This window comes from Solanum verrucosum, unplaced genomic scaffold, assembly GCF_900185275.1.
Source record: "Solanum verrucosum unplaced genomic scaffold, falcon-dt-bn FXZP01000236.1, whole genome shotgun sequence".
Lineage (NCBI taxonomy): Eukaryota > Viridiplantae > Streptophyta > Magnoliopsida > Solanales > Solanaceae > Solanum > Solanum verrucosum.
The window spans coordinates 782,595-790,829 of NW_026020806.1; positions in this window are offsets into that span (position 1 = coordinate 782,595).

Here is an 8,235-nt window from a genome sequence, read left to right on the forward strand (position 1 = left end):
GCCCCATAGATAAGGTCTTAGTGGACATCCATGTATAATTTTAGCAAAAATGACGTCGAAAATCTGGATCACCAAAAAATCCTTGAACAATAGCATACGAAAATTGGTAAATTGGGGGGTTTACTTGTCTAGGGTTCATTTGACCTTGAAAATGAGTCGTTTTGGACGTGAGGGACAACTGACTCAATAGATAAGGTCTTAACGGATGTCCAGGAATAATTTTGGCAAAAATGACGTCGGAATTCCGGACACCAAAAAATCCTTGAACAATAGCACACGAAAATTAGTAAAATGGGGGGTTTACCTGCTCTAGGGCTCGTTTGACCTTGAAAATGGGCCATTTAGGCCGTGAGGGCCAACTAGCTCCATAGATAAGGTCTTAACAGACGTCCAGGTATAATTTTGGTAGTAATGAGGTCAGAATTTCAGATCACCAAAAAATCTGTGGTCTATAGCACACAAAAATCAGTAAAATGGGGGGTTTACCTACTCTAGCGATTGTTTGACCTTGAAAATGTGCCATTTTGGATATGAGGGCCAAGTGGTTCCATAGATAAGGTCTTAACGGACGTCCATGTATAATTTTAGCAAGAATGAGGTCGAAATACTGGATCACCAAAAAATTCGTGCACAATACCACACGAAAATTGGTAAAATGGGCGGTTTCCCTGCTCTAGGACTGGTCTTACTGGACGTCCATGTATAATTTTGGTAATAATGGGGTTGGAATTCCTGATCTCCAAAAAATCCATGAACTATAGCACAAAAAAATCAGTAAAATGGGGGGTTTACCTACTCTAGGGCTCGTTTGACATTGAAAATGGGCAATTTTGGCCGTGAGGGACAACTGGCTCTATATATAAGGTCTTAACAGACGTCCAGGTATAATTTAGGCAAAAATGAAGTAAGAATTTTGGATCACCAAAAAAATCCGTGGACTATAGCACACAAAAATCGGTAAAATGGTGGGTTTACCTGCTCTAGGGGTCGTTTGACAATGAAAAGGGACCATTTTGGCCATGAGGGCCAACTCTCTCCTTATATAAGGTCTTAACGAACGTCCGGTATAATTTTGGTAATAATGAGGTCAAAATTTCAGATCACCAAAAAATCTGTGGACTATAGCACACAAAAATCAGTAAATTGGGGGTTTACCTACTCTAGGGCTCGTTTGACATTGAAAAATGGGCCATTTTGGCCGTGAGGGCTAACTGGCTCCATAGAAAGGTCTTAACGGACGTCCAGGTATAATTTTGGTAATAAAGAGGTCGGAATTCCGGATCACCAAAAAATCGGTGGACCGTAGCACACAAAAATCAGTAAAATGGAGGCTTTACTAACTCTAGGGCTCGTTTGACCTTGAAAGTGGGACATTTTGGCCATGAGGGCCAACTGGCTCCATAGATAAGGTCTTAACGGACGTGCAGGTATAATTTTGACAAAAATTAGGTCGGAATTCCGGATCACCAAAAAATCTGTGGACTATAAAACACAAAAATTTGAAAAATAGGGGGCTTTACCTGCAATAGGGCTCATTTGACTTTGAAAATGGGACGATTTGGACGTGAGGGCAAACTAGCCCCATAGATAAGGTCTTAACGGACGTCTATGTATAATTTTAGCAAAAATGACGCCGAAATTCCGAACACCAAAAAATCAGTGGACTATAGCACACAAAAATCAGTAAAATGGGTGGTTTACCTACTCTAGTGCTTGTTTCACCTTTAAAATTGGCCATTTTGGCCGTGAGGGCCAACTGGCTCCATAGATAAGGTCTTAACGGACGTCGAGGTATAATTTTGGTAATAATGAGGTCAGAATTTCAGATCACCAAAAAATCAGTGGACTATAGCACACAAAAATCAGTAAAATAGGGGGTTTACCTACTCTAGTGCTTGTTTGACCTTGAAAGTTGGCCATTTTGGCCGTGAGGGCCAACTGGCTCCATAGATAAGGTCTTAACGGACGTGCAGGTATAAATTTGACAAAAATTAGGTCGGAATTCCGGATCACCAAAAAATCTGTGGACTATAAAACACAAAAATTGGAAAAATAGGGGGCTTTATCTGCAATAGGGCTCATTTAACTTTGAAAATGGGCCGTTTTGGACGTGAGGGCAAACTAGCCCCATAGATAAGGTCTTAACGGACGTCTATGTATAATTTTGGCAAAAATGACGTCGAAATTCCGAACACCTAAAAATCAGTGGACTATAGCACACAAAAATCAGTAAAATGGGGGGTTTACCTACTCTAGTGCTTGTTTCACCTTGAAAATTGGCCATTTTGGCCGTGAGGGCCAACTAGCTCCCTAGATAAGGTCTTAACGGACGTCCAGGTATAATTTTGGTAATAATGAGGATAGAATTTCAGATAACCAAAAAATCAGTGAATTATATCATACACAAATCAGTAAAATGGGGGCTTTACCCACTCTAGGGATCGTTTGACCTTGAAAATGGGTCATTTTGGCCGTTAAGGCCAACTGGCTCCATAGATAAGGTCTTAACGGACGTCCAAGTATAATTTTGGGAAAAATATGATCGGAATGCCGGATCACCATAAAAGCAGTGGACTATAACACACAAAAATCGGTAAAGTGGGGGGTTTACTTGCTCTAGGGCTCATTTGACCTTGAAAATGGGCCGTTTTAGACGTGAGGGCAAACTGGCCCCATAGATAAGGTCTTATCGGACGTCTGGGTATAATTTTGGCAAAAATGACGTCGGAATTTCGGATCACCAAAAGTCTTTGAACTATAGCACACGAAAATCGATAAAATCGGGGATTTACCTGCTGTAGGGCTCGTTTGACCTTGGAAATGGGACATTTTGTCCGTGAGGGCCAACTGGATCCATAAATAACGTCTTAACGGACGTCCAAGTATAATTTTGGCAAAAATGAGGATGAAATTCTGGATCACAAAAAAAATCGTGGACCATAGTACACGAAAATCGGTAAAATGGTGGGTTTACCTGCTCTAAGGGTCGTTTGACAGTGAAAATGGACCATTTTGGCCGTGAGGGCCAACTGTTTCTTCAGATAAGGTCTTAACGAACGTCCATGTATAATTTTGGTAATAATTAGTTCAAAATTTCGGATCACCAAAAAATCTGTGGACAATAGCACACAAAAATCAGTAAATTGGAGGGTTTACCTACTCTAGGGCTCGTTTGACATTGAAAATGGGCCGTTTTGGCCGTGAGGACCAATTGGCTCCATAGATAAGGTCTTAACGGACGTCTAGGTATAATTTTGGGAAAAATGAGATCGGAATTCCGGATCACCATAAAATCGGTGGACTATAACACACAAAAATTGGTAAAGTGGGGGGTTTACTTGCTCTAGGGCTCATTTGACCTTGAAAATGGGCCGTTTTAGACGTGAGGGCAAACTGGCCCATAGATAAGGTTTAACGGACGTCCGGGTATAATTTTGGCAAAAATGACGTCGGAATTTCGAATCACCAAAAGTCTTTGAACTATAGCACACGAAAATCGATAAAATCGGGGATTTACCTGCTGTAGGGCTCGTTTGACCTTGGAAATGGGACATTTTGTCCGTGAGGGCCAACTGGATCCATAAATAACGTCTTAACGGACGTCCAAGTATAATTTTGGCAAAAATGAGGATGAAATTCTGGATCACAAAAAAAATCGTGGACCATAGTACACGAAAATCGGTAAAATGGTGGGTTTACCTGCTCTAGGGGTCGTTTGACAGTGAAAATGGACCATTTTGGCCGTGAGGGCCAACTGTCTCTTCAGACAAGGTCTTAACGAACGTCCATGTATAATTTTGGTAATAATTAGTTCAAAATTTCGGATCACCAAAAAATCTGTGGACAATAGCACACAAAAATTAGTAAATTGGAGGGTTTACCTACTCTAGGGCTCGTTTGACATTGAAAATGGGCCGTTTTGGCCGTGAGGACCAATTGGCTCCATAGATAAGGTCTTAACGGACGTCTAGGTATAATTTATGCAAAAATGAGATCGGAATTCCGAATCACCAAAAAATCTGTGGTCTATAGCACACAAAAATCGGTAAAATGGGGGGTTTACTTGCTCTAGGGCTCATTTAACCTTGAAAATGGGCTGTTTTGGACGTGAGGGCAAACTGGCCCCATAGATAAGGTCTTAACGGACGTCCTGGTATAATTTTGGCAAAAATGACGTTGGAATTTTGGATCACCAAAATTCTTGAACTATAGCACACAAAAATCGGTAAAATGAGGGATTTACCTGCTGTAGGGCTCGTTTGACATTAAAAAATGGGACATTTTGGTCGTGGCGGCCAACAGGTGCCATAGATAAGGTCTTAACGGACATTCAAGTATAATTTTGGTAATAATGAGGTTGGAATTTCAGATTACCAAAAAATCTTTGGACTATAGCACACAAAAATCAGTAAAATGGGGGGTTTACCTACTCTAGGGATCGTTTGACCTTGAAAATGGGCCATTTTAGCCGTGAGGGCCAACTGGCTCCATAGATAAGGTCTTAACGGATGTCCAGGTATAATTTTGGTAATAATGAGGTAAGAATTTAAGATCACTAAAAAATCAGTGGACAATATCACACAAAAATCAGTAAAATGGGGGATTTACCTACTCTAGGGATCGTTTGACTTTGAAAATGGGCCATTTTGGCCGTGAAGGCCAACTGGCTTCATAGATAAGGTCATAACGGACGTCCAGGTATAAATTTTGCAAAAATGAGGTCGGATTCCGGATCACCGAAAAATATGTGTACAATAGCACACAAAAATCGGTAAAATGGGGGGTTTACCTACTCTAGGGCTCATTTGACCTTGAAAATGGGCCGTTTTAAACGTGAGGGCAAATTCGCCCCATAGATAAGGTCTTAGTGGACATCCATGTATAATTTTAGCAAAAATGACGTCGAAAATCTGGATCACCAAAAAATCCTTGAACAATAGCATACGAAAATTGGTAAATTGGGGGGTTTACTTGTCTAGGGTTCATTTGACCTTGAAAATGAGTCGTTTTGGACGTGAGGGACAACTGACTCAATAGATAAGGTCTTAACGGATGTCCAGGAATAATTTTGGCAAAAATGACGTCGGAATTCCGGACACCAAAAAATCCTTGAACGATAGCACACGAAAATTAGTAAAATGGGGGGTTTACCTGCTCTAGGGCTCGTTTGACCTTGAAAATGGGCCATTTAGGCCGTGAGGGCCAACTAGCTCCATAGATAAGGTCTTAACAGACGTCCAGGTATAATTTTGGTAGTAATGAGGTCAGAATTTCAGATCACCAAAAAATCTGTGGTCTATAGCACACAAAAATCAGTAAAATGGGGGGTTTACCTACTCTAGGGATTGTTTGACCTTGAAAATGTGCCATTTTGGATATGAGGGCCAAGTGGTTCCATAGATAAGGTCTTAACGGACGTCCATGTATAATTTTAGCAAGAATGAGGTCGAAATACTGGATCACCAAAAAATTCGTGCACAATACCACACGAAAATTGGTAAAATGGGCGGTTTCCCTGCTCTAGGACTGGTCTTACTGGACGTCCATGTATAATTTTGGTAATAATGGGGTTGGAATTCCTGATCTCCAAAAAATCCATGAACTATAGCACAAAAAAATCAGTAAAATGGGGGGTTTACCTACTCTAGGGCTCGTTTGACATTGAAAATGGGCAATTTTGGCCGTGAGGGACAACTGGCTCTATATATAAGGTCTTAACAGACGTCCAGGTATAATTTAGGCAAAAATGAAGTAAGAATTTTGGATCACCAAAAAAATCCGTGGACTATAGCACACAAAAATCGGTAAAATGGTGGGTTTACCTGCTCTAGGGGTCGTTTGACAATGAAAAGGGACCATTTTGGCCATGAGGGCCAACTCTCTCCTTATATAAGGTCTTAACGAACGTCCGGTATAATTTTGGTAATAATGAGGTCAAAATTTCAGATCACCAAAAAATCTGTGGACTATAGCACACAAAAATCAGTAAATTGGGGGTTTACCTACTCTAGGGCTCGTTTGACATTGAAAAATGGGCCATTTTGGCCGTGAGGGCTAACTGGCTCCATAGAAAGGTCTTAACGGACGTCCAGGTATAATTTTGGTAATAAAGAGGTCGGAATTCCGGATCACCAAAAAATCGGTGGACCGTAGCACACAAAAATCAGTAAAATGGAGGCTTTACTAACTCTAGGGCTCGTTTGACCTTGAAAGTGGGACATTTTGGCCATGAGGGCCAACTGGCTCCATAGATAAGGTCTTAACGGACGTGCAGGTATAATTTTGACAAAAATTAGGTCGGAATTCCGGATCACCAAAAAATCTGTGGACTATAAAACACAAAAATTTGAAAAATAGGGGGCTTTACCTGCAATAGGGCTCATTTGACTTTGAAAATGGGACGATTTGGACGTGAGGGCAAACTAGCCCCATAGATAAGGTCTTAACGGACGTCTATGTATAATTTTAGCAAAAATGACGCCGAAATTCCGAACACCAAAAAATCAGTGGACTATAGCACACAAAAATCAGTAAAATGGGTGGTTTACCTACTCTAGTGCTTGTTTCACCTTTAAAATTGGCCATTTTGGCCGTGAGGGCCAACTGGCTCCATAGATAAGGTCTTAACGGACGTCGAGGTATAATTTTGGTAATAATGAGGTCAGAATTTCAGATCACCAAAAAATCAGTGGACTATAGCACACAAAAATCAGTAAAATAGGGGGTTTACCTACTCTAGTGCTTGTTTGACCTTGAAAGTTGGCCATTTTGGCCGTGAGGGCCAACTGGCTCCATAGATAAGGTCTTAACGGACGTGCAGGTATAAATTTGACAAAAATTAGGTCGGAATTCCGGATCACCAAAAAATCTGTGGACTATAAAACACAAAAATTGGAAAAATAGGGGGCTTTATCTGCAATAGGGCTCATTTAACTTTGAAAATGGGCCGTTTTGGACGTGAGGGCAAACTAGCCCCATAGATAAGGTCTTAACGGACGTCTATGTATAATTTTGGCAAAAATGACGTCGAAATTCCGAACACCTAAAAATCAGTGGACTATAGCACACAAAAATCAGTAAAATGGGGGGTTTACCTACTCTAGTGCTTGTTTCACCTTGAAAATTGGCCATTTTGGCCGTGAGGGCCAACTAGCTCCCTAGATAAGGTCTTAACGGACGTCCAGGTATAATTTTGGTAATAATGAGGATAGAATTTCAGATAACCAAAAAATCAGTGAATTATATCATACACAAATCAGTAAAATGGGGGCTTTACCCACTCTAGGGATCGTTTGACCTTGAAAATGGGTCATTTTGGCCGTTAAGGCCAACTGGCTCCATAGATAAGGTCTTAACGGACGTCCAAGTATAATTTTGGGAAAAATATGATCGGAATGCCGGATCACCATAAAAGCAGTGGACTATAACACACAAAAATCGGTAAAGTGGGGGGTTTACTTGCTCTAGGGCTCATTTGACCTTGAAAATGGGCCGTTTTAGACGTGAGGGCAAACTGGCCCCATAGATAAGGTCTTATCGGACGTCTGGGTATAATTTTGGCAAAAATGACGTCGGAATTTCGGATCACCAAAAGTCTTTGAACTATAGCACACGAAAATCGATAAAATCGGGGATTTACCTGCTGTAGGGCTCGTTTGACCTTGGAAATGGGACATTTTGTCCGTGAGGGCCAACTGGATCCATAAATAACGTCTTAACGGACGTCCAAGTATAATTTTGGCAAAAATGAGGATGAAATTCTGGATCACAAAAAAAATCGTGGACCATAGTACACGAAAATCGGTAAAATGGTGGGTTTACCTGCTCTAAGGGTCGTTTGACAGTGAAAATGGACCATTTTGGCCGTGAGGGCCAACTGTCTCTTCAGATAAGGTCTTAACGAACGTCCATGTATAATTTTGGTAATAATTAGTTCAAAATTTCGGATCACCAAAAAATCTGTGGACAATAGCACACAAAAATCAGTAAATTGGAGGGTTTACCTACTCTAGGGCTCGTTTGACATTGAAAATGGGCCGTTTTGGCCGTGAGGACCAATTGGCTCCATAGATAAGGTCTTAACGGACGTCTAGGTATAATTTTGGGAAAAATGAGATCGGAATTCCGGATCACCATAAAATCGGTGGACTATAACACACAAAAATTGGTAAAGTGGGGGGTTTACTTGCTCTAGGGCTCATTTGACCTTGAAAATGGGCCGTTTTAGACGTGAGG